Below are 27,042 nucleotides of genomic sequence, written 5' to 3' on the forward strand. Positions count from 1 at the left end.
CCGTTACTTAAGGAGCTGGAAGGGCTGATCTGTGTAGCTTGTAAAGCTTGGCAGAAATATCTTGGTCACCTTTATGGGCTCCCAGGCAGCGGCATTGCTAAACATCCTGCTACTAATGTTCCTCTTTTACAGCACTTTCAAACCAATTTTCAAGTGAGTGTCATAAAATCACTCTATCCAGGAAGTCAGCCCCATAATCTCCAGGACATAAACTTTAAAAGCAAGGTGTAAAATGCCAATGGGACGCCCCGACATGCCTCCACTCTGTGCTCAGGTGTGAGTTTATTAGCAAAGCATTAGGCCGTAAAGGTCCACTTGAGAGAGCAGACTGAAAGCGCACCGGTTGTAGGTGGGGCCTGTCAGGTGGTGAGAAACTGATCTGGGAGGACAGGAAAATTACTCCAATGTCAGCAGCACTTGCTAATTTCCAAAGTGTTTACCTTCTGGGGGGGTTTCTATGACTGTAAAACATTGACGCACAGACACACACACACAGACACACACACACACACAACAGCCTGAAAGGGCCCTCCCCGGCGGTCCAGTGGTTAAGACTCCACACTTCCAATGCAGGGGACAAGGGTTCCATCCCTGGCCAGGGAACTAAGATCCCGCATGCCGTGGCCAAAAAACTAAAAAAATAAAAAATTTTTTTAAAGATTAAAAAAAATTAAAAAACAGCCTGAGACCCTCGTGTTGCATCGTGTTTTATTGTGTCGTGCGTTGCAGTAGAATTTCTCACTGTCATTGTTGTCTTTTTGTGTATTTGTCTCCCTTAGTGTCAGTTCTCTAAGGGCAGGGCCCACGCCTGCAATTTCCCTCTCCCGCACCTGACACTGTTCTCACAGAGCTTCTTTGGAAAGGCTTGCTGTCGACGATGACCCGGAGGTCACAGCCGGGAACAGGCTCGCAGAGGCGCCTGTTTGTCTCTGCGTCAAGAAAAGCGTTGCTTTGGAAAACAGTTCATTAACCTGATGTTTGTCTGATGGGAGCCATGTGTGCCTGGGCTTGAGTGTCACAGAACGTTAGCAGCAGTTGGGGTCCCTCTCCCCGACCAAGGCTGGTGCCTTGGCTGGAGGCTTGAGCCCCACCCCGCCCCACCCCCCTCGCTGTTTGTCCTGCTCGGGAAGGGGAGTTCTGAGGAGGAGGCCGGGCAGGGCTAGGGGGCAGCAGTGGCACATGAAACACACCTGAAAGCGCGCCAGTGGCTGCACACTCTCCCAGGTCCCCACGGGGCTCCTCTGATTGGTTCTTCCTGCCGCTGGGCCCTCAGAGCCACCAGTCTCTCTCCATGCCAGGGTCCCAGGTGTTGAGCATAGGAGCCCATCACAAATCACAGGACTGGCATATTTTGCACCAAAGGTGATGCTATTTATCCTACTTATCTTTACACTGAATTTTTCCTTTACCATGGACTTAGCCCGGACCTTAGGGCAATATCTTTTAGTGGAATCAACTGACAATGTTACAGAAGAAGAAACAGGCTGAGAGAGGAGAATGCTCCACGGTCTGGCTCCTGGTTCCTCCTTTACACCTCATAGATTCCCCCAATGTGAGAAAAGCATAATAAACTACGGTTGTTCACTGCAGAATGGGCCTTAAAATGAGAATCTATCCTAATTTATTAGTACTTCCCAAACTGGACCCAAAAATTTTATCACTAATAATGTTTTACTTTTATGGGTATTTTGTAGCTCACAAAGCACATGTTATCCATTATTTAAATTCACAATAACCCAACAAGATAAACTAGGGTTGTCATCCCTTTTTAACAGATGAGGAAACTGAAATATAATGAGATAAAATAACATACCCAGGCTTGCAGTTAGTAAACCACAGAGGCAATTCCAACCTTCAGATCTCTGTTCCAAGTCCAAAGCTCTCTCTCTCGCTCTACGGAGCCATCCCAGGAGAAGGGATGAGTTATAGATAGGGACAGAGATACAGTTACAGTGTGGACAGATGCAGATGTAGAACAATCATAGCTACAGATATGGGTAGAGATGTAGTTACAGTTTTGCTATGGATGTGAATATAGATGTGGTGGTGGTTATGGATGTAGAGGTAGATATATAGTTATAGAGAGACATAGAGATGGAGATGGAGAAGGACATGCAGGTGGGGATGGAGATGCAGATGGAAATGGAAATGGAGAAGGAGATGCAGATGGGGATGGAGATGGAAATGAGAAGGAGATGCAGATGGAGATGGGGATGGAGAAGGAGATGGGGATGGAGATGCGGATGGGGACAGAGATGGAGAAGGAGATGCAGATGGGGTTGGAGTTGGGGATGGAGATGGAGATAGAGATGGAGAAGGAGAAGGAGATGCAGGTGGGGATAGAGATGGAGATAGAGATATGAAATGCCCCTTGAGCTAGCCGAATTAAAATTCTAATATGCAGCTAGAAAACCCTGGGTCTAGATACTCTAGCTCCCGGCCATTCCCTTCTGTTCACAGAAGATCTTGTTTAAGGGAGATGATGCCGTAGAAATGATGTCTGCCAGGCTGAAGAGTTCTGGGACTGCTGGTTCCGTGTACTGAAAGGGATGATAAAATTTCCCTTTCTCTTGTTCATCAGAATTAGCCTTTAGGACTTCCCTGGTGGCGCAGTGGTTAAGAATCCACCTGCCAATGCAGGGTACACAGGTTCGATCCCTGGTCTGGGAAGATCCCACATGCTGCGGAGCAACTAAGCCCGGGCGCCACAACTACTGAGCCCACGGGCTTCAACTACTGAAGCCTGCGCGCCTAGAGCCCATGCTCTGCAACAAGAGAAGCCACCGCAATGAGAAGCCCGCGTACTACAACAAAGAGTAGCTCCCACTCACCACAACTAGAGAAAGCCCATGCGCAGCAATGAAGACCCAACGCAGCCTAAATAAATAAATAAATAAAAATCAGCCTTTAATATATTTAGAAATTTTGGAGCTCCCTGGGACATTCTGGGATGTTAGTTTATATATAGTCCTACTTTGTCTTTATATATTTGAAAAATAAAAGGTGAAACTCAAAGGAAAAAATGAATAGTAAAAATATTTGTTGTAATTTTTACTATTATAAAATTAAATTATATTTTAAGAGTTCCAGTTCATTTCTAACTGTGGTAGATTTTAAGGTAATTATGTGTCTCTTCGGTAATATATTTGCTATCAACTTATTGCATAAAAGGATTACTTGCGAATTCAAGATTATTTTTAGACTTATAGCCCTTTCAAGTGAAAAGGGGGTTTTTCAGGAGTACTTCTGATTTCCAGTTTCTGGTGAATTTTCCATTTGCCATCAATAATGCTCCCTGCAGAAATCCCCCTTCATGTAAATCGAGCCTGACACTCCTATAATGCACAGTGCAGAAGAGCGCTCTCAGGGCAGGGAATAACGTGCGTGAATTATGTCAGGCCACCATGCAGAAACCGTTCATCCCACAATTTATGAACGCAGATGCTCCCAAAACACGTTTTGGTATTCTAAAGAGATGTACGTGTTTTTATATTCATTGGCTATCTTGATAAATGTTTATTGTGGGCACAGCAAAAACTGCTGATTTGAAAAGATATTTTTGTAAACCTTTTTCGGCCTACCTCTAATGTTTATTACTCACATGATCAAAATTGTATGGCTCTATTACCCAGTCTAATGTTGTTTTCGTTGTTTTGATTTTTCCAAAGTAAAGTCTTCGTGAAAGGCATCAGTTGGAACCTCAGAGTTTGGATTTCTCTGCAGGTGTGCTGGGGGCCTCAGCGTCCGTGTGCCTCAGCTGCCTGGGCTCAGTCTGTCCAGGAGGGATTTGGAAAGGACCCACGTAAGTAGCAGAGATACAGTTAAAGATGCTATAGTATATCATGCTATGTTGTGTTACTTTACATTACCTTATATTACACTGTGTTATATTACAGTTGTGCTGTGCTGTGTTGCATTATGTTGCTCATACTATATATCATATCATATTATTACATTATATTGTTTTAGACTATAGGGCTATGGTTGCAATGCAGAAAAATAATTTTGTCTGAGTTGAGGATGGAGTTAGCGTTTGGGCTGAATGATACACGGTCACACTGTCCGCATTCCCTGGATAGTTGCTCTTCTCTTCACTTTCTGTCCTATGACTTGATCATTAAAGTCTGGGTTTTGATTTGTTTGTTTGGTGGTTTTGAAAATGAAAGGCTGAGAACTCACGCTTACCCAGCCTCCTGTCTTCATGTGGTGGGGGGGGCTGTGTGTGTGTGTTTGTGTGTGTGTGTTCCTGAAGATCTCAGGGGCTGGGATTCTATAATGTATCTCAGGGACCAGTTCTCCTATCTACGCCCCTGAGTCATCAGCCTTCATTCACACAAATGTAGAAGCTGGCAGACACTCTGACTTCCCCTCCAAGGCTGTCCGCTCAGCGCTTCTCACAACGATGTCTGTCTTGGCTTAGCTCCTGGCCAGTGTCTGGGAGTGGAATTTAGTCTGTTATTTGAATAACAATTACAAGAAAAAGCATGCAAATAGACGTGTAACATTAACTGAGGGATTATTTTTGAAAGACACTTTTAGTCACCTTCTTATAGTTAGGTCATTGAAAAGAAACCATTATTCTTTTTGTGAAAGATTGCTCCAGAAGCATTAGAAATCCAAGTAGGAATAAATCGATTAATTTTCAAAACTTGCAGGGATAAACTTTATTCTGAAATCATGGACGTTCTCTTCTAATTAAATTCAAATATGGTTAACTCCTTTCAGACATATTACAATAATAAATAGTAGACTGGGGCGGTGGTGGTGAATATCCTTGATCCCTGTAAATAATAAGATTGGTTGGCTAATAGAGCATAATGCCTAACACTGTAAAAATCCCAACCTTCTACATCTGTCTCATTAGCAAAAATAAATAGGTTTGTGTTAGGCCGACAGACTAACGCAGGAACCCAGTATTGTTCCAGGACCTGCCAAACGAGGGGAGGACTCTTGCTGGCAGTGGGTATCAACATGGTTTTCCTCTTCCTACAAAGAGAGTGGGATGTGATTAGATTAGCAGCTCTCACAGCTACACTGCTGGTCGGTAACAGCCGAGGGGCGGAGACAGGTAACAGCCGAGGGGCGGAGACAGGAACCGGTTCTCTCTAGGGGGCCCCAGGGACATGGCAAAGAGCTTCTTTCTGCTTTGCAGAGATGGGTGATGAGGGTCCAGTGAGATGATGCCAGTGGTCAGTGTGAGCGTAGCGGGCAGTGTGAACATGGCAACAGCCCAGCCAGACCCCCCTTCAGTGCTTCCCCAGACATACGTACCATGCCCTTCCCTCAGGGTGTTTACAGAGTCACACTGACATTCTTCCATCCATGAATGCTTGCCAAGGAGGAGAATCAAGCTTGCACTGTGGGCCACGTTTGCACGTGCCTGATCTATACTAGGAAATTGTTGTCCATCCTTTGTGTTCTAAGCAGGGTGACCTGATATCTTGTTTGGGGGTGAAGAAGACTTCTACAATCACCCTCTTCTCTTTCTTTTTAGTTTCATCCATTCAGTTCACCAGTATTGACTTTCTCTGTGCTCAGCACTATTCTAGGCACTGAGAATATTTGCATAAATAAAGTTGATAAGTACATACTCACATAAATACAGAACAGTACTTACAGCCCTCAGCTGTCCTACGCTTATAATTTAGGAGAGAGACAAATGTAATTGATAATTATAATTAATAACTTAATTAAGTAACAGGTAATGATTGATAAATCCTGTATTGAGAATTAAAATATGATCTTTTAGATAAAGAGCAGATTAGGTCTAGAAAGACCCAAAGGAGAACTCTGAAAGGTGGGAAGAGAAAAGTGGATCGGTTAGGGGCCCAGGCTGGAGGGGTACCAGGGCAGGGGGCATCACACAACCCCCGACCAGCATCACAGGGGAACAGGCCGGGCATCTCCTGACCCACAGCCCTGAAAAGAAGGCGGGGCAGGTAGGCTCATCCCTCCTCCAGGTCCAGTAGGAGTTCTGCCCACTGACAAGACCAGGTGACCCAGCAGCATCAGCAGAGGACTGACCAAAGGTGGCCCTCCCTCACCTAGAAAAACTGGACGACCAGGGGCTCCAGGGGAGGAACCCACCATCTGGCCCAGGAAACACTCCAGGCTCTGGGGCTGGGAACTCTTCCTGCTGGAAGGCATCAGGTGGTCTGGCCTGGGGAAGATGCCCCCTCCCACTTAGGTGGCACCAGCAGGGACCAGGGGGAGCCCCACCAGCACCAGATAACAAGCAGACTGAATACTCCAAGCACTAAAACTGCCATTAGAACCACAGCCCAAGGAAGCAGGCCAAGAACTGTATGCTAAACTTAAATGGGGTGACCACCTGCTGAAATAAAAGATCCAAATTGCACTGAGTCTCCTGATATAATAGCTGCAACGTCCAGGATACAATCGAAAATTGTATGTCATTCCAAGAACTAGGAGTATCACAACCAGAGTGGGAAAAGACGATCAACCAATATCAACACCAAGACCAGATCAGATGTTGGAATCATCAAACAGGGTTTTAAAGTAGCTGTGAACAAAAATGCATCAGTGAGTAATTACAAATTCTCTGAAAACAAAAAAGTAGAAACCTCAGCAGAGAAATAGACATTATTAAAAAAAATTATAGAACTGAAAATTACAACAACCAAAATAGAAAACTCACTGGACATACTCAGGAGTGGAGCGGGGATGGCAAGGGCTAGGATCAGTGACCTTGAGGACAGATCAGCAGAATCTACACAATCTCAATAACAGAGAGAATAGACTGAAAAAAAAAATGCACAGAGCTTCAGGGACCTGTGGGACAATAACAAGAGATCCCACACTCACAACATCAGAGTCCCAGAAGAAGAGAAAAATACTAGAGCTGAAAGACGATTCCACAAAATAATAGCTGAAAAATTGTGAAATTTGGTAAAAGGCATAAACCTACGGATTCAAGAAACTGAGCTTATCCTAACTAGGATAAACCCAAAGAAATCCATCCAAGACACATCATAATTAAACTTCGGGAAACCAAAGACAAAGAAAAAAAAATCGTGAAAGACAAATTTCTGATAGATGAACACCAATTCGAATGACAACAGATTTGTCATTGGAAACCCCAGAGGCCAGAGGAAAAGGCATGACATTTGTCCAGTGCTGAAAAAATGACTTGTGAGCCACAAATTCTATAGCCTCAGTGAAAGTATCCTTCAGGAATAAAGGGAAAGTAAAGACATTCTCAGAAATAAAAAAACTAAAAGAATTTGTCACTAACAGACCTACCCTTCAAGCATGGCTAAAGGAAGTTCTTCAAACATTAAGGTAATGACAAAAGAAGGAATCTTGAAGCATCAGGAAGGAAGAAGGAAGGACAGAAAGAGCAGAAATAGGGGTCAACGCAACAGGCTTCCTTTTCCTCATGAGTTTTCAAAGTCATGTTTGATGATTGCAACAAAAATTGTGACACTGTTCAATACCCAGGACCAGGGTGTTTAAAAGTGGAACCTAAATGGAAGTACAGTTTCCACACTTCACCTCCGGTGGGAAGATGGGCCACGACATCACAGCCACTCCCTGAGTGCTCATCGGAAGAAGCTGAGCTGGAGCAATCACATGGCAAAAGCTGTTACCAAATTTGGGGAAAACATGTTGAAATTTGCATTATTCCCACTATATCACTAAGACCCGATGCTCAGTTGAACCATACTTAAAATGTGAGTATTCAAAGGTGAGTGCAGAAAAATCCCTCTTGCTTATCCTTCCTCTGGTTCAACATTAGTCAAACCTGCTGATGCACGAATTTCCTCATCTGATTACAGAGACAGAGCCTTGGATCACGACGGCTGCCCGTGTTTGCTGTCGCGATTTTAAGACTATTACATAAAAAGCCATCGTTCTCTAGCACACACACCCAGAAGGTCTTATTTGGCATTGAAAGTGGTCTGTGATTTTCTGCTTTACGTGGAACATCGCCTCCATTATTCACTTTATTCCAATAACGGTAGCATTGCTGCCATCTGAAAAGAGAATGCACCCTGCTAAACTGGCAACCAAGAAGCAGAGACATAGCAACAAACGAGAGAACGGAAAAGGAGACGAGGGATGCTAACAGAAAACAGGGACCAGAAGGGGAGCCCTAAAGATGAGGGTCCTGTGGCTCCTGAGACCCTGGGGAGGAGCAGGGGCAGGGAGGTGGCAAGCCCCTGCCCTCCCCTGGGAGCTGGGGACTGGGGTGCTCTCTCTGCATGTGACCTCCCTACTCACCTCCTCAGATTACGGATTGGCCATTGAGGGGTGTTCTTCCTTGAAGAGGCAACGTAGGAGGGGATCCTGGTGAGGCTGGCGTGGTCTCAACCCCTCCATTTCTGGTCACCCCACTTCTGCCAAGGTCCGGGCTTCCCTGTATCCCCTGACGTGACAGTTTAGGGGGTCCCTGCAGCGTGAGCTATTTCCCCCCTGTAGGACCCACATGCCCCCGACCCCCACCCCCAGGCCTTTACCGGGGTCTCTCTGGGCCACCTGTTTCTACATCCTGCCTCTCCCTCAGCAATCTTGGCCTCTGCTGAGTCACAGAGAGTCACTGCCACCCGCGGTCCTGGTGTCCCTGTGTGGAGGAGAGAAACTTGACCCAGAGAAGGACGGACGCCTTGAGTCATTCTCGAAAGTTTCACCGTCCTGGGTGGTCGCATCCAATGGCTCTCGTCGGCTCACGTCCACACTCTGGCTGCCACAGGCAGGAAGAGGGAGCGCCGGCCCCTCTCACCTCCCGAGCGGGAGATAGGCCTGGCCTTGCCTCCTTCTTGGGATCAGGCAGCCGCAGGAACAGTGCAGCACTACAGATGCCCTCTGACAGCCGCCTGGGTCCCTCTCACCCACGTGCTCTAGGACTTCTGCTGCAGTTGAGTTTCTGTGCCGGTGAAGCTCTCAGGGCAAGAGCCTAAACTGTGAGCAATTTACCGTGTTAACGAAGGTGGCCCTGGGAGGCCTTGCCCAGGAAGAGATGGTCCTGTAGGAGTGGGCCCTTCATGTGGGGAGGCTACCAGGGAATGAGCTTAAGGAATTGGAGGAAGACACTGTTGGGTTTCATGTGCCTCCCTGGATGGTCCTGGAGATGTTGAAAACCGGCCGGGCTCTCAGGGAGCCTGGGCCCCCGGCTGCCTCCCTGGACCGTCCTGGGTGAAATCTGCAAGCGACAGATAAAGTTCTAGGGCCCACCGTGCACCCAACCCTCTACCAGTAGCGGTTTGTTTTTTTGGTTTTTGCTTTAAAGCGCATTGTCATGCTATATGTGACTCTTTTTGTCTCTACTTGCACCTAGAGGTAACGCCACAAATAAAACACTAAAATGGGAGCTTTTCGGGAAAAAAACAATAGAATCCAGAATGTTCTGAGCCACTTAAACTCTTCTGGAAAAGTGGAAAAAACAGTATGGAAGTGTCAGTACTTCTATTGTATTTAGACAGTGTCTTTAAATGTCAACTTTGTATATGATTGTGAGATGTATATGAACGGAGGCATTACTATCATTCTATCATAATTTACTGCTTGACCAAAATAAACTAATAAGATAAATAAATACATCTGCTCATCCCCAACTGACTAATATGACCCTGAATCGAAATAAAATATTGGATGAGCTGGCGATGCCAAGTTTAAACTGGATTAGCGACAGAATCTCAGTGTGCTGTTTCGATATAATTAACGCGATGATTTAATATGTTTTTAGCTCAGAATCATCGTAAGAGGTTTTTTGTAGCAACATAGAAATGAACACACACTCATCCAATCTGCAGAGGAATAAAAGGTTATAATATTTTTGAGTTCTCCTGGCAGAGGATCCATTCTCATCAATCTCGTGCTCGGCAGGAGAGCCTAGGGATGTTTTTCTTCCCATCACTCACAGCCGTTATTTAATGGGGGGTAACAGCCACAGTCTTCATTAATATATTAACCTATGGCTCCAAAAGGCCTCGCAGTAAACCAGCTAAAGACTCCTCCTGGCAGGGTCATGTCACAGGGCTTGCAGACGTTAACCATTGGAAACACTGACCTCAGGGATAAGCCCAAAGTTAATAGCCAGTCGAAGTCGGCTGGCCGACAAGCAGAAAGAGGGAGCCAAGAAGCCGACCTCAGGGAACCCACGTGCGAGCTGTTCAAGAGGGATGGGGCACAACCACGTGTAAAACCTTACGGTGGAACGTTCTGCAGCTTCTAAGAGAATGAGCAAAATGGAACGAGTGCTAAATGGAACCTGTTGCAAAATGGAACGAGTGCTAAATATATGGTTACGTGAAAAAAAATGAAGATGCCACATGGATTAAACTCTTAGTTGCTCAGCATTCTAGCACTGAGGGGTCGCCAGAGGAACGGCTGGCTCCTGGCCTGCTCACCCTAAGGCTAAACCTACCGAGGCTCCCTGGAAACACACAGCACGCTTTCCTAATGACACCAGATCTCGGCTCTTTCAAACCGAAAGAACCGAAAAGGAAATCATAGACTCTTGTAGATGTGTAATGAGACAGTAAAGCATGTGTCTGTGGACTCTGCTTCCCGGTTTCCAAATGACTCACAGTGCAAGTCTTCACATCATAAGCTCAGGGGTCTCCCATCCTGCTCACCCTGCAGTGAAACCTGGCTCTGATGAGCCTCCACAGGACACACGAGCCATTGCCTATGCTGTAGCTTGAAGGTCAACAAAGAACGACCGGACATAACTGGGAAACCAGAAATACGAAGGAGAGGGCTTCCCTGGTGGCGCAGTGGTTGAGAGTCCGCCTGCCGATGCAGGGGACACGGGTTCGTGCCTCCGTCCGGGAGGATCCCACATGCCGCGGAGCGACTGGGCCCGTGAGCCATGGCCGCTGAGCCTGCACGTCTGGAGCCTGTGCTCCGCAACGGGAGAGGCCACAGCAGCGAGAGGCCCGCGTGCCGCAAAAAAAAAAAAAAAAGAAATACGAAGGAGAAAGAATAAGGGAAACGAGAAAAAGGGAACCAAGAAATCATATGCACCTATGATCCCATATCGATTTAAAATATACACAGTGTGTCAGAGAAAGACAAATATCACATGATATCACTTGTGTGCAGAATCTAAAAAAAATCATACAAATGAATTTATTTATAAAACAGAAACAGACTCACAGACATAAAAAACAAACTTACGGTTACCAAAGGGGAAAGGGTGGCAGAGAGGGCTAAATTAGGAGTTTGGGATTAACAGATACACCCTACTGTATATAAAACAGATATACAACAACGACCTAGCACAGGGAACTGTATTCAGTATCTTATAATAACTTATAATGGAAAAGAATCTGAAAAAAATAGATATATTGTATGTAGGGAGTTCCCTGATGATCCAGTGGTTAGGACTCAGCACTTTCACTGCTTTGGCCCTGGGTTCAAAACCTGGTCGGGGAACTGGGATCCTGCAGGCCATTCGGCACAGTCAAAAAAAAAAAAAGAATATATATATATATATATCCGGATCACTTTGCTGTACACCAGAAAGTAACACAACATTGTAAATCAACTATACTTCAATTAAAAATATATATATACACAGTGTGTTTGTAAGTACACCAACGTATGTGTGTTTATACATGTGCATATATATGTGTATCTGGAAAGATATGTACTCAGATTCGAGCAGTGCTAATCTCTAGGTGGTGGGACATACTTTTTTTTTTAACTGTTGCGTTTTTCAGTTTTCATTTTCCAATTCCATAAGTGTACAATGCTTCTGAAATTACACAAAAAATGTTTTTCAAAATACAAGTAAACTAAAATAGTATATTAAAAACCTAGAGTAGGGCTTCCCTGGTGGCGCAGTGGTTGAGAGTCCGCCTGCCGATGCAGGGGACACGGGTTCGTGCCCCGGTCCGGGAGGATCCCACATGCCGCAGAGCGACTGGGCCCGTGAGCCATGGCCGCTGAGCCTGCACGTCTGGAGCCTGTGCTCCGCAACGGGAGAGGCCACAACAGTGAGAGGCCCGCGTACCGCAAAAAAAAAAAAAAAAAAAAAAAAAAAACCTAGAGTGATCTGAGATGTTGCAAGAAACAGAACAGAACTTCAAAAAAGACTCCAAATAGTATCTTAGAGATCCTAGGGAACAAATGCATTCGTAAAACAAGAATAGGATGACATAAAAAGGAAAGAATAAAAAAAAAAAAAATAAGTAAATAAATATGTTTAAAAAAAACAAAAAAAAAAGGAAAGAATAGAGGACAAGTAACTTTTAAAAGAATGCTGAAATTGAAAACATTAACAGAAAAGTTGTAAGACGGAGCTGGGGAAAAAGGCAGATGGAAAATATGGGAAGCAATAAAAGACTTAGAACATCAATCCAAAAAATTTCAACATCTAATCAATAAGAGTCCCAGAAAGAGAGTGTAAAGAATCTGAGGGGTGAATGTTGTTAAAGAGAGATTATCAGAAATTACCAGAATCAAAAGTCTTCAAATGGTGCTTCAAATGGGACTTTCCCATACCTCAAAAAAAAAAAAAAAAGTCTTCAAATGGAGAGTTCTCAGCACAATAAATGAAAAAGAGACCCACATCTCAATACATCACTTCAGAACACACAAAGAGACAAGAATCAGATTGGCATCTGATTTTCCATACACAACACTAGATGCTAGAAAATAATGAAGCAACATCTTCAAAGTTCCTAGGGAAAAAAGTCTGTTTCACCTAAAATTCTGCAGCCCACCAAACCACCAATCAAGCGTGAGGTAGAATACGATCATTTTCAGATACGACATTTACAGAGTTTACTTCGTGCTCTCTCCTTCCCCTTCTGGGAAGTTACTCAAGAATGTGAATCAGAGAATGGAGAGAAAGTGACAAACCGAGGGGCACTCGTCCCCTTGCCCCCTCCCCTTCCAGGAAGCAGCCCTGGAGCTTAATGAGGGGAAACCCTGGGTGACAGAAGTCTGGATACTACCTAGTGAAAGGACACAGAAGAAGAATGCTGTGCCTTAGGTGTCTTTACAGAGGGTGACTAGGAGGGGCCATGTCAAAGGTTGGGTTTTCCAGAAACAGGAGCTGGGATGGAGTTTGTGTTGGACATCCGCACAGAGGAAAGGGGAGCAAGCAGGGTTGGGGAGCTGTGGCTCAGGCCAGGAGCCTGCAGGGCAGAGTGGGCCACCATGGCCCATCAGAGGAGCCCCCCAAATCCCCTCCCCCAGCCCATCGCTAGACGTGGACCACCCAGGGAAGGGCGTGCCTGTGGTCAGGGAGGCTCTTGGCAGCAGAGGCCGGCCCTGAAGGGGCATCTGGTGCACACGTCTCTTGGTCGGCCCACAGCACAGTCCATGGCAAATCCCTGGAAAGCACAGAGATGAGCTGCAGGGGTTCTATCAGCCCCCTGCAAAATCTACAGGCAGGACGCTAAGTTATGGTTCTGAAGAGTTTTCTATAGGGGGAGCACAGAGTAAGTTAGTCTAAGTACGCAATTTCCTGAAAACGGGTTAATGAAACTTAAAGGATATAAAAATTAAATTAACTTTTAAGATCTTCATCTCCAATATCCATTGCCTAGGCTAAGTTTTTTTTTTTAATAACTTTGCTTTTCTAAGAGCAGTTTAGGCCGACAATAAAACTGAGAGACAAAGAGATTTCCCATACGGCCAGCTGGCCACCCGCTGCCCACATGCAGGCACAGCCTCCCCTCTGTTGACAGCACTCACCAGAGTGGTTCACTTGTTTTACCAAAGGTGAACCTCCATTGACACATCAGCATCACCCAAGTCCATGTTTATCCCAGGGCTCACTCTGGGTGGTGTACACCCAGTGGATTTGGACAAATGTGCAATGACATATAGCCATCATCATCATATCATAAAGAGTATTTTCACTGCCCTAAAAATCCTCTGTGCTCTACCTATTCAGCTTTTCCCAACCCCTCCCCTCCAAAACCACTGATCTCTTTACCGTCTCCATAGTTGTGCCCTTTCCAGATTGTCATAGAGTCAGAATCGTGCAGTGTGTCGCCTTTCCAGACTGGCTTTCACTTAGTGACGTGCCTTATGGTTCCTCCATGCCTTGTCGTGGCTTCACAGCTCATCTCTCTTTAGCACTGAATGATATTTCACTCTCTGGATACACCACAGGTTATTTATCCTCTCACCTACTGACGGACGTATGAGTTGCCTCCAATTTTTGGCAATTATGAATGAAGCTGCTCTGAGTATTTGTGTGCAGGTTTTGTGTGGAGATATGTTTTCAGCTCTTCTGGGTAAGTACCAAGGAGCATGCTTGCTGGATTATATGGTAAGAGTACGTTTCATTTTGAAAGGCACCGCCCAACTGCCTTGCAAAGTGGCTGCACCACGTGCGTCCCCACCAGCGGTGAGCGTTCCGGCTGCCCCACATCCTCGCCAGCATTTGGTGTTGTCGGTGCTCTGGATTTTGGCCATTCTCAGAGGTGTGTAGTGGTGTCTCATTGCTGTTTTAATTTGCATTTCCCTGATGACATAGGATGTGGAGCATCCTTTCATACATGCTTACTTGCCATCTGTATATCTTCTTTGCTGAGGTATCTATTAAGGTCTTTGGCCAGTTTTTTTAGTTGGGTTGTTTTCTTGAGTTTCGAGAGTTCTTTGAGTTGAGTTGAATTTTGAGAGTTCTTTGTCTATTTTGGATAATAACCCTTTATCAAATGTGTCTTTTGCAAATATTTTCTTCCACTATGTGGCTTATCTTTTAATTCCCTTGATATTGCCTTTTGCAGAGCAGAAGTTTTTAATTTTAATGAAATCCAGCTAAACAATTATTTCTTTCATGGATCGTGTCTTTGGTGTTGTATCTAAAACAGCATCACCGTACCCAAGATCATCTAGGTTTTCTCCTATGTTATCTGCTAGGGGGTTTGCCTTTTACACTTAGGTCTATGATCCATGTTGAGTTAATTAGGTTAGGCTTTTGACAGTATTTATGTGATAGATTGCTCAAAACTATCTGCACTCCTAAGTTTGTTGCAGCATCACTTACAATAGCCAAGATATGGGAACAACCTATGTGTCCATCGAAAGATGAATGGATAAAGAAAATGTGATGTATACATACAATCAAATATTATTCAGCCTTAAAAAAGAATACACGTTATAGTCTGTTTTATGCTACAACATGGATGAACCAGGAGGGCATCACGCTCACTGAAGTAAGCCCGTCCCAGAAGGACAAATCCTGCATGATTCCACTTATCTGAGGAATCTAAAGTAATCAAACTCACAGAAGCAGAGGGTAGCATGGTTGTTGCCAGGGGCTGGGGGAGGGGAGACATGTGGAGTTGGTAATAGGCATAAAGTTTCCGTTGTGCAGGATAAACAGTTTCCGGAGATCTGTTGTACAACTTAGTGCCTCCAGTTAACAATTCTGGTTTTTTTTTCTTGAAAATTAGTTTTAAGAGTGTAGCTCTCAAAAAAGAAAAAAAAAAGAGTGTAGCTCTCATGTTAAGTGTTCTTATGACAAAGACGGTAGGGGCATGAGGAAGTTAGCAGGTGATGGATAAGTTTATTGACTGTGGTGATGGTATCACAGGTGAAAGCACATGTCCATACTAAACAAAGTGTATACATCAAATATGTGCATTTTTATATGTAACAGTTGTATCTCAATAAAGCCATAAATAAAATTGATCAGGTTACTGTGATACACTTACGCTAGGTTATTTTTTGAAAAGAGATTCCTATGCTTTAGATATCAGCATACCAAGTGTTGGTATTTGCACAGCAAGGCTGAGGTCGTATTCTAAACGTCTAAAACCCTGGCTTATTTCGCTATCCTCATGAAGGACAGCTGTATCCTCCACGGAATAGGATTATGGAGGCACCAAAGGCAAACTACTTTTCCATAGTTCCGACAAATACTCAGTTACAGCACCATCATTCTGTTCCTCTGCGTAGAATAAGAGCAATAGGGACAAGGCCAGGGTTAAACCCTATTTCTTGTCCCATTTAGGGCTCTGTTAAAGGATATTTTAAGGACATCCTCTACTATCATAAAAGAACTAAGCATCAGGTACCGGAAGCACAGAGGGCCCCAAACAAGATGAACCCAAACAGACCTACATCAAGACATATGACAATTAAAATGGCAAAAGTTAAAGAGGAGTCTAAAGGCCGCAAGAGAAAAACAAAGAGTTCATTTCAAGGGAACCACATAAGGGTACCTATCTATCAGCTGATTTCTCTAGAGAAACATTGCAGGCCAGGAGGGAGTGGCAAGCTATATTCAAAGTCCTGAAGGAGAAAAACCTGCAACAGAGGGTACTCTACCCAGCAAGATTATTAGAATAGAAGCAGAGAGAAAGAATTTCTCAGACAAGCAAAAACTAAAAGAATACAGTAATACTAAACCTATCCTAAAAGAAATATTGAAATGTCTTCTCTAAATAGAAAAGAAGCAAGAATCTATAAGAAAGGGAAAATCACAATAGGAAAAGCAAATATATAAAAGAATTGTAGATCACTTAAATAAGCCAGTACATAGATTTAAAAAAAACAGTCAACAAAGTTTGTGAAAGTGATTATAACCACAATGAACAGCAAAAGGATAAACATGAAGATGTAAAATAGGACATCAAAATCATAAAAGGTGGGCGAGGGGAGTAAGAAAATGTAGATTTTTTTTTAGAATCTGTTTGAGCTGGGGGAGGAGGGATAAATTAGGAGCTTGGGATTAACAGGTACACACTACTATGTGTAAAATAGAGAAACAACAAGGTCCTACTGTATAGCACAGGGAACTATATTCAAAACCTTGTAATAGACTATAATGCAAAAGAATCTGAAAAAGAATATGTATGTATGACAGAGTCACTCTGCTGTGCACCGGAAACTAACACAACTTTGTCAATCAACTATACTTAAATAAAAAATAAAAGAACAATAAAAGAACTAAGCGAGGCTTCAGGAAATGTATACCAACGGATTCACCAAATAATAAAATAAGTTCATCAGTTACATAAGGTTGCTTAGTATTATCGAATCAGATGCCAGAGGCAGGCTGACAAGAACGCCTATTTTGGTGTTGGCGTGACGATACTTTACTGTTTCTCTTGACAGTACCTGATGGGTAGGTTTAGCTGTGTCCTGAGGGCCCTGGGAACACAGCAGTAGTTCTGCATCATCGACACGAAGGAGGACTTCCTGTTGGTTTAATTTTAGAGACCACGTGACCAGATCAGCTAAGAACTATTCTGAAATCTTTAGATGTAAGGACTGTGTCAAACAGAGCCATCTTAACATAATTAAACATGGAATTTGGTGTCAGGAGGCCATTCCTCCCCACTCTGATTTCCTCAGTGACATTATGATAAAGGCAAAAGGTGCATTAAAAGCTTTGGATCTATATTGAGGTCGTAAAATCTCGCCCATAGACAGTTCCTGTCTGGGGATTCATATGCCAGAGATAGATCAATAAATGCTGTGAAAAGTTCTACACTGTTTTCAACCAACTGCTCTATAAAGTATAAGTGAATGCTCGCTAGCTGGGCGTGTTAAATTACAGTAGCTGGGAGTATTAAATTACAATACACTCAAATAATTTGTCTTCTATTTATTTTCTTGGGGAAATTAACTGAGAAATGAAATGTTAGACTTGCCTCGTTTTCCGGGTAAAATCCTGAAAATAAGCCCTGACCGACACCAACCCCAGATAGGTGCCCTTTCCCACCCCACAGTAGATGCTGGATGGCGACTCTTATTCTTGGGCTATCAGGGTGAGAACTTGATATTGTAAAACTCTAATGGTGGGACTTTCCTGGTGGCGCAGTGGTTAAGAATCTGCCTGCCGATGCAGGGGACATGGGTTCGAGCCCTGGTCCGGGAAGATCCCACATGCCGCGGAGCAACTGAGCCCAAGTGCCACAACTACTGAGCCTGCGCTCTAGAGCCCATGAGCCACACTACTGAAGGCCACGTACTTAGAGCCCGTGCCACACAACAAGAGAAGCCACCGCAATGAGAAGCCCACACACCTCAACAAAGAGTAGCCCCTGCTCGCCGCAACTAGAGGAAGCCTGCACGAAGCAACGAAGACCCAACGCAGCCAAAAATAAATAAATAAATTTATTAAAGAAACAAAAACTCTAGTGGTGGCACAAAGTTTGCAATCAGAGAAATGCCTTTCTCGTGGCAAAAGCCAGCTATTCCCAACTGGCCAGAAATAAGACAAAAGAAGCAAATGCATCTTGGTATAGATGTCCACTCTTTGAAAACCTGTATAAACTGCTCTGAATGACAGAACATGGGCAGGTTTCTGTGGTCTTCAGGAAGGTGGCAGGTGGCTGGATCAAACTCAGGCCTAATAAGCGTCGCCAAGGTGAGGGGACCTTCGCTCCATCTCTCCAACAGGAAGGATCACTTTCCAGGCAACTGAAAGATTCATCACACATTTCACAAAGGAGACACGAGGTTCGGTAATGTGAGACCTTGATTTACGATGGTCTTTTGATTTACTGCTGTGTCTTTTTCAACCATGCTATTTCAAACACGCCTCATTTAAAAGCTCGTGTTTAGGCAGTGTTTGGGGCTAAAGATTGACTCTATGCTAATAGGAAAATTAGTCTGTCTACACATAGTCCCAGATCTCCCAAGCCACGGGGCCAACCTCCAATAAAATTGCTTGCCGGGTGATAGATACTGGTTTTCTTCTGGGTAGTTACTATGTCTTTGTCTTTTTTTTTTTTTTTTTTCCAAATGCCGTTTAAATGTTACGGAAGCAACATAAGAAAGATGCTTCGTAGCAGCAGTCTTGCTGGGTGAATACAAATGATAAGTATTTTTAGAGGGGCCCGTTTCTCAACAGTACGACACCATTCGTGCAGCTCTTTATCCTTCAGGGAGCACTTGGAAATGCCTCGCTGGAGTCATGGGTAGCCTGCCAGGGAGATGCAGCCAGCACTCTCCGCACTGGCTCGCTCAAGCTCTGCCACCCCCGCACCAGCAAGGTGAGGGGCGACTGCAGTTCTGTGTCTGTTGCACACCGTTCCTGCTGCCTCCTGGGATCTCGGGGACACGAAGCGAATTGATATGTTTCTGAAAGCTTAGACTAGTGCCTGGCTCATAGCAAACACGCCCTGAATGTGAGCCATGCTTATTGTGATTGACGTGGGAAAAATTAAATGTCATTACATGCTAAATATCACTAGCACAAGAGTTTACTGCAAGACCACTGGATGATTTTTTAAAGGACCTCTTAAAATTCTCCTGAAGAACTAAAAGTGTTGCAGTGTGGATAACTGAAATAATCAAAATGAGCCCACAATTTCCCACGTGAACCTCGAGATCCAAGCGACTCGGCCAGGGATTCCCAGCTCTGATGCTGTGAACAGTAAAAACCTCTCCACTTGCATCAACCAAGAAACAGGCGTTTTCTGAAGGCCTTTATGCCAGGCTCTGAGAAAACAGAAAAGTGTGACCCAGGTCCCCGGCCTTGGGGAAGACAAGCAAGGGCTGGGGAATTCTGAGTGAGGGGGACATCTGGCGAAAGGGAAGGAGAGACTCAAGGTCAATTTCAAAACAGAGGTCATATTTGCTTGGGACTAAATGGGTGAGGCAGTGTCGCCACGAGCACGGGGGAAGGCGGCCCCACTAGGCAGAGGGAAGGACGAACAGGAAGCTGAGGTGTAGCTCTGGTGGCTCCGGGGACAGAGGGAGAAGGAGCCACCTGAAATGTATGGCGGTGCTGTCTGCCCACCACCCCTGCCCCTGCCTCCAGGGAGTAATCCATCCTCCACTCTGGAGCGCGTCTCCTGGGGTCCTCATGCAGTCGTCATCCTCACGGTGGTCCATTCTCCTGGGCACACGAGGGCTTCGGGAAACAGAAGGAATGGAATAGGATCCCCACTCTCCTTTTCCCAAAGTGTGAGTGTGTGTGTGTGTGTGTGTGTGTGTGTGTGTAGAAAGAATTTTTAGAAAAATTAGGAAGAATACCCTCCCTTGGTTACATCTGGATCGTTGTTTGATTATTAGCAGCAGGTTTTGTTTCTTTTGACTACTCTGTTAAGTTGGAATCTTCCAGAAGCAGACCCTGAGACGAGGATTTTAATGCGTGAGCTCTGGTTGAGGACCAACGCCGGAAGTGCGCTGGGGATGTGGGGAGCTGGCCCAGGACGTGAGCGCCCGGAGGAGGCTGTGCGCAGCTGCACTCTCCGAGTCCGCAGGGCCACGGAAGAAGCCGTGGTGGCCGGAGGGCTATGCCCGGGGGCTACCCACCCTGCAGCCCTCAGCCCACCTCCACGCCCCTGGCAGGACCGGAGTGAAAGCCCCTTGCTCCAGGACGCCCCAGGTACCTGCTGCGTGGAGGACACGGGGAGGAACTGACAAAAGTGTCTTCTACAACCTTCTTTATCAAACTTTTTGATATTATCTGGAAATGTGACTTTGAACTTCTCATAGTCAAGAGGAAACTATTTTCATTTAGAAAAAATAAAACATGCCTGGTTGGGACTTCCCTGGCGGTCCGGTGGTGCAGACTTTGCCTTCCAATGCAGGGGGTGCGGGTTCGATCCCTGGTCGTATAGCTAAGATCCCACATGCCTGGCGGCCAAAAAACCAAAACATAATACAGAAGCAATATTGTAACAAGTTCAATAAAAACTTTAAAAATTGTCCACATCAAAAAAAAAATCTTAAGAAACAATATATGCCTGGTTGTTGTTATATTCCCAGGGTTTCCTAAAGAAGACAGTGTCTGCATTTAGTCTGTGATCTGAGCGATATGAAAGGGCTCGTGCCTGTAGCCAGTGGTGATACTAAGTAGCATTTTTGCAGTTTGCAAGAGCCGCATTCGAGGTTTTTTGTTTTTGTTTTTTCTTTTTTGTGTTTTTTTTCTTTTTTTTTCTTTTTTGTAAGTGTGGGAGGTTTTTTTGCATTCAAGTTTTACTAGTTTGCTCTAATATAAGCAAAATATAGTATAATCAAGGTAAGTATGGTAGCCATCTAGAAAGACAAAGAGATTTGTAAGCACACGTAAAAACAGCAGACATCCTCGGTCCCATCTCGTCAGTCACAGTTCACACAATGCATTAGCTGGATGGCCTCACGCGAGAATATTCGTGGGAAACAAACCTCATCTAAGGTTGCCCTGCATGGATACAGGACTGCCTGACCATAAAGCCTGCTGTAGAATCAACAACAACAGAGACAGTAATAAAAAGTAACGAGAAATCTTACATAACTAACGAAATAGGCTTAACTTTTGCAGAGAAGGTAAAGTGTCCCTATGTCGGAAATGTACCTACCTTCAGTTCAAGAGCATTTAGGTAATGTGCACTCCATATAGGAGAAGCGTCTCCAGATAATAGAAAAACCCAATGAAAATGGGGAGAAGTGTATAGAAAGAACAGGAAGAGCTAATGAAAATTAACGACGCATCTGAACCGCAGCCAGAGGTGGATGTAACTTTATGTTACTCAAATGCATAAGCACTGACCGATGCAGGCCACGCCAGGGAACAAAGGTTTTGTAAGGACTTTGGTAATCGGGAATGAAATTGATAACCACAGTGAAAGCCACGACATTAATAAAGAAGGGATCAATGACACAGACAAATATATTTACAGATCATTGCCTAACTTCAGGCCTGCAAAGACCCAGATGTATCACCGCCTTCAAATTTATTTATAGATCAGTGTCTTAATGTGATGAATAGTTGGCTTGTAAACTAAAAATACTGAAAGTCTCAACATATAACTATGACTTTTTTCCCTTTCCTTTACTGGGCAGAGATGTCAGTGCAGGTCTGTGACCCAGGGACAGCTCCTTAGTCATCTGTGAGTGGTGTCACATGGTGAGCCTACCCTGCAGCTAACGGAATAAACCACACACTCCTGTCCAGAGGACAAGCTCGGCTCAGAGGCCCAGTTTCACTGGAGCCGCTCCCATGGGGCATCCTTCTTCCCAGTCCAGTCTGACCCCCTTGCTCTTGCTTACCTGGCCCCTGCCCCTCTTGGCTGGCCTGCACCACTGATAATTAACGTAGCAAAAGGAAAAGACGGAGGATGTGCCGGCTGTGAAAGTTCATTTTGGCCCCAGTAGGATCTGAAGGCGTTTACTCGTTCATTCATTCATTCACTCATTTGTTCACTGCCTACTGCGTGAACTAGCCCCTGGGGGATAGAAACACGCTGCAGGAAGTTGAAGAAGAATCTGAGCTGCAAGACGCAGACACAGAGGAGACACAGAATTCCTCTAAGACGAGGGTTACGTAAGAGCAGTAAGCAGGGAAACTGCTCCAGCAAAGGTGCCCCGAGCAGCGGAAGAGGACGGGCGTTCCAGCCAAGGGCATGTGGGACTCCAGGGAGGCCAGACCCAGCAGCCCTGGAGGAGGGGGCAGGGAGGGGACGAGGGGGCGGGGGCTGGGCCACAAGGGCTGAAGCGAGTGCCCAGGCTGCCAGTGGGTTGCAGAGGACCAAGGTAGGGCCCCGGCACTGGGGCAGTGGCCGTAAGGATGGAGAGGAAGGAGCCAGCAGGCCTGGGTCTGACTGAATGTTCTTCATCCGGGTCAGCGGGGGAGGGCTGCTGGGGAGGAAGTCTGGGTGGAGAGGATGCTGAAGAAGGGGGTCGCTGACCTCTCACCTATCGGGTGGGCAGAGAGGAGCAGCTGGGACCGGTCACCGAAGGGGAGGTGTGGGGGACAGGTGCTCACACTCTCAATTTTAGCACGGGTTGGCACGGCTTTGGGGGTGGCAATTTGGCATTCTCTGTTAATTCAAAAAAATGTGTTTATACACTTTCCCTAAGCAATTTCTAGGATGATAACCTTGTGAAACCCTTGCACGGTCCTGCACACACACACACACACACACACACACACACACACACAGGGATGTTTGCTGTGGCATTTTTTAATAGTGCAAAATACACATATATGTTTTTAAAAGGAAACAAATATTCACCATTAGCACATTGGTTACATAAATTATGCCCATAAAGCCGTTGAAAAGACTGAGGGACCCAGAATCGGCGGTTCTCAGATGTTAACGTGCTGGAGAGGCTGCCGGGATCCTGGAAGGCTGATACATGCAGATTCTGGCCCAGTGGGTCTGGGGAGGGCCCGTGATGCTGCGTTTCCCGCAGCCCTCCAGGCAACGCTGCTGTCGGGCCATAGATTTCTGACGTGGGGAAAAAAACCTGAGCTGTATCATCAAGAGCAAAAGGGAAAATGCAAAGCGATGCGTCCTATTTTGGTAAAGAGTAATCGTAATGCAAGTTAATGTATGCCTTGGCTATCTGGAAGGAAATGTATTTCTGGGAGGAAGAGCTTGAGGTGGGCTTCCCCTTTCTACATTACACATTTAACTACGATATTTCTGGGTTTTATGGTGAGCATGAATTATGTTTGTACCAGAAAAACACAATATCTTAAAATAAGCAGTCAATAAATTGACACATTGAAACAAAGTCTGTGAACCTGAGCGTTATGGACTGAATGTTTATTTCCCCCCAAATTCATATTTTTAATCCTAACCCCCAAAGTGAAGGTGTTAGGAGGTGGGGGTCTTTGCAAGGTGATTAGGTCATGGGGGTGAAGCGCTGATGATGGGATTAGGGCCTTTATAAATGGGACCCCAGGGAGCTCCCTCACCCCCTCCCTCAGGGGTGAACGCAGTGAGAAGACGGCCGTTGATGAACCAGGAAGCGGGTCGCCACAGACACTGGATCTGCTGGCACCCTGTTCTTGGACTTCCAGCCTCCAGAACCATGGGGAACGAATGTCTGAAGTTTCAGCCGCACAGTTCATGGTGTTCTGTTATAGGAGCCCAAACGGACTAAGACACAGAGTGAAAGGTTACACTCCAACTGTATATCATATTACTCTTAATAGATCTTCCGTGCTATTATTTTAAAGAGCTGTCAGCAACCAGCAGTTTTTCCAGGCTGGGGAACAAGTGTCTGATGCAGCAGCCTCTGTCTACCCATCAATTCTGATCCACCTCAGTCAGCCCTGCCAGCTGCGGGGCCGTTGCTTCAAAACGCAGCCCCGTTCCATTTACCCCCACCCACGTGTCCACCCAGAACACCACACCGGCTCCCCACTGGTCCCAGCATCAACACCAGGCCTGGCCTCGCCCACTTCTCCAACGCCTCTTACCCACACACACACGCACACACATGCCAGCGTTCTGCCCTACTACCTGCCGTGGGCCCTCTGTTGCACGTGCGTCACCCCTGTGTCATTCATGGACTGTTCCATGTTTGCAACCAGATGCTAAAGCCTCCGTTCCCCACCAGCCAGCCCCTTTCACCAGGACCAGGGAAAGGTACCAGCCATCCAGTGCCCTCACGCCTGCCGACCCCTCCAGGCTCGGACAGACACAGCTTCTCCAAGCGCCAGCCAGCCAGCACCGCTGCAAAGGCCTCCTTCACGTTAGGATCTTGGGGTTGAAAAAGAACCCCGAGATTTGCCCACATCAATCCGCCACGAAGTCTTCGAAGTCGTGGCTTCAGAGCAAAGAAACTTCTGAGCAAGCTTGGTCCCAGGTTGGAGCAGGTGCAGAGGATTCTGGAAGCTGGCTGCCTCCACGCAGCTGTTGGGGGCCAGACCCCTTCTTTCAGAGCACCCGGCAGGAATGAGTGAATGTAATTCATTTGGCTCCTGTTAAAACAGGGTAGCTGCTATTAGTACCAGAGAAGATGCTGAGTGAGAGAGAGGCACGGGCTGCAGGGCTTTACCAGGAACGAGAGCCTGGGGAGACCTGGGGGGGCATGTAGCCCACACTGCTCACTCCTTCCCTCTCCCTCCCGGAAGGGATCAGCCACATCCTCGGCCAGGGCCCGGGAGGAGGTGCTCAGGAAGGCGGGGGCCGTGCCCGGGACCCCCCTCCTGCTTCTCGCCCCAGGCCTGGGGGCTCCAGCTGGGAGACCCTTCCTCCCTGTCACTTCACTCCAGGAACTGAGGACACAGCGGTCTGGGGAGCTCTCCATGCAGAGCGAATGAGACACGGCTCACGACTCAGCCTGCGAAAGAGCGGTTAATACTCCAAACGGGCCCTCACAGGTAGTCACGTGAGGAGACCACAGCCCCACAGTGCAGGTGACAAAGAGGGACAGACCAGAAACCGAGAGCCCCGCAGCGCTGCTTAGGGAGAACAGGGAGGTGCTGTCAGTTCCATGTGGAACAAAAGAAAGAAGTTAATTTTTAAATCTCACTAGTTTTATTTTACCTCTCCCAAAACCTCCCCTATTTATCTTTTTTTTTTTTTTGGCCACGTTGGGTCTTCGTCGCTGCACACGGGCAGCGAGCAGAGGGATCTTCCTGGACCAGGGCTTGAACCCGTGTCCCCTCGCACTGACAGGAGGATTCTTCACCACTGCGCCACCACGGAAGTCCCTTTCCAGTTTCTCTTAAGAGGCTTGTAGGTATTAAACGAAGGGAAAACAAAGTCATCCTAGGAGGAACTTGCCTGTACCTTTGAGATGCAAATGTCCTATCTGGTCTTCTCAGGAACCCTTATCTCTGCCCTCTTTTTATTTTTTTATCTTTTTAAACTGTCTTCATTTATTTGTTTATATTTGCAGTATGACACAGAACCTCAACAAGAACACACGCACGCTCACAGCTTGGGGAGAGGGAGCTGGGACAAAGTCGCCTGGCAGCTGGGCTGGAAGGACTCCAGCCAGACCCCCGCCCCAGAGTCCGAGGGAGATGGGGGGGAGGGGGCTCGGTGAGTGCGTCGGGGCCCTGAGGGAATGTCACCGGGGAGGCCCCTTGGGACCAGGACCCCCAGCTCCCTCCCACAGAGCTGGCTGGGCCAGGTGCCCAAGGTGGACCGTTGAGCTGAAAGGCCAAGTGTGGGTGTGGGCATCTGCACCGGAGGGTGGGTGGGCATGGTGGGAGGGGCGGGTGGGTGGCAGCCTCAGGACCCTCACCACAGCAGCCCCCATGGGACAGGGTGAAGGTCCAAGCCGCCGACGCCCAGCCCTGCTTCCTTCTGGCTCCCCACCTGCCCACTCTCTCCCACCTCGAGATATATACATATATAACGTAGGTCTCTCTCTCTCTCCTTTCTCTCTATTCGACTCTATCTTTATTCTAGGAGACAAAACTCCGGAATTTCTTTTCTCAGTGCAAATGGGGGTGGGTGGGGGTCTGCCATCTTTTTAAATGCAAATTTTAATAGAGTAATTTAGAACTTGACTTGTCAAGGATAAATAGAAATCCTAACTGTCTTTTCTGTAAACACTAGTAAAAAGGGTTTAGCCATCTAGATAGGTGACCTTGATTTGTTCCGTCTGCCAGAAGCCCGATTTGAATCCAACCCCTTGTAACTGATGGGTTTTATGTTGTACCTGGCTCAGGACTGAAATTGTGGAATGGGAAGTATGAGGCCTCTGTGTGTGTTTGTGTGTTCATACGTATCTATATGTGTGTTGTAGGTGTGTGGTATTGCCAAAAATGAATTCATAAAGGAGCGCTACTTAATTGGCTTTTTAAAAAAATTAAGCACTTATATATACTCAGAAAATAATCTGGCCAGAATGAATTCCAGGTCCATGTCATCTGGAAAATATTCAGTACTAAACTGACATCTGATATTGGAGGAGGCTTAAGCTTGTTGGTTTCATTAACATAGACATGTCTTTAGAGTCATCAATGTTGAGTATAACACTTCTGTCGTACCTCGGTTTACTGGAGGTCAAATAAAACCTTTATCTGTTACAAATTTGGCAACAAGAAAAGTAACTCAGTGTGGAAAAAAAAACGTTTAAGGAAAGTAAGATGTATGTTTTCAGTAAAAGAAGGTAGGAGGAATGAGAAAAAAATACTGAAAAGAGTTGTGCACGATCAGGAGTTTTTAAGATTGGATTAAATTTAGTTGGGTAAGTGGATTTTGTTGGGAGTGGGCTGGGACAAGACTCGATTTGGTTTCTCCCTCCAAAGTTTTCTTGAAATGCTGCTTTTAATAACAGATAGTATGAGTTTCTTTGCCTTTAAGTGATCTGTATTGGCTTTTGAGATCTTTTGTAACTTTGGTTAAGGAATAACTATTGTCTCACAGTGACCTATGACCTTATTTGACCAAGTGTTTTAAAACTTTCTGACAAACTTCC

General features: G+C 45.8%; 1 long non-coding RNA gene across 1 annotated transcript in view; it reads left to right on the plus strand.

The window, feature by feature from the left end:
* LOC137229516 (uncharacterized) overlaps positions 1–22,317 on the plus strand; it is a 33,257-nt gene extending 10,940 nt beyond the window's left edge. The window contains exons 3-5 of the long non-coding RNA XR_010945734.1: positions 3,669–3,802; positions 14,280–14,408; positions 18,828–22,317. This is a non-coding gene — a long non-coding RNA (uncharacterized lncRNA). The remainder of the gene's footprint in view (positions 1–3,668; positions 3,803–14,279; positions 14,409–18,827) is intronic.
* Positions 22,318–27,042: the final 4,725 nt, after the last annotated feature.

The sequence above is a fragment of the Pseudorca crassidens genome, chromosome 8 (assembly GCF_039906515.1).
Source record: "Pseudorca crassidens isolate mPseCra1 chromosome 8, mPseCra1.hap1, whole genome shotgun sequence".
NCBI classification, from domain to species: domain Eukaryota; kingdom Metazoa; phylum Chordata; class Mammalia; order Artiodactyla; family Delphinidae; genus Pseudorca; species Pseudorca crassidens.